Raw genomic sequence first — 903 nt, forward strand, 5'->3', positions numbered from 1 at the left:
GCCAATTGTAACTCAAGTTGCTTAATTGATATTGCATGGGTATCATCTTTTTGCCCAATACCCGTTAAATCATTTGTCAACTCTTTATTGTGCTCATCACTAGAATCGAACCTCCCCATCATTTTATGCAACATATCCTCAACTCGCGACATACTACCTCCACCATACCTAGGAGTAACTTCACGATTTTGAGGAGGAACATAGGGTCCATTCCTGTCGTTTCTATTACCATAGTTACCCCTGTTGAAGTTGTTGTCGCGATTGTAGTTTCCATCTCGGACATAATGACCCACACGATTGTAGTTACCATAGTTCCGACCTTGGTTCCCTTGACCTTGGCGCCAATTCTCCTGATTAGAGCCTTGGGCACTTGATCGGAAACCCCCCATCTGTTCATTTACTGCATAGGAATCCTCCTCATAATAACACTCATCGTTCTGTGGCGGTGGTTTCGACAAATAGTTGACCGCATTTATCTTTTCTGCACCCCCAGTGACATGTTTTAGTACAAACCCAAGCTCGGTTCTCATCTGAGCCATTTCTTCACGAATCTCATCTGTGGCTGGGTTGTGAGTGGACTGCACTGAAAAGGTGTTTCTCCCTGTATCAGACTTCCTAGTACTCCAAGCTTTGTTATTCCGGGAGTTTTTTTCTAATTTTTCAGCGATCTCAGCATAACGACATTCTCCATAAGATCCCCCTGCTATAGTGTCCAATACCGCTTTTTTGTTATCATCCTGTCCCCTATAGAAGTATTCTTTCAGTGACTCATCATCTATACGGTGATTTGGAACACTTCTCAAGAATGAGGTGAATCTATCCCAAGAACTACTAACTGACTCTCCTGGTAGTGCCACAAAGTTATTCACTCTGTCTTTGTGGTTTAGTTTCTTGGAGACTGGA

This window comes from Solanum pennellii, chromosome 10, assembly GCF_001406875.1.
Source record: "Solanum pennellii chromosome 10, SPENNV200".
Lineage (NCBI taxonomy): Eukaryota > Viridiplantae > Streptophyta > Magnoliopsida > Solanales > Solanaceae > Solanum > Solanum pennellii.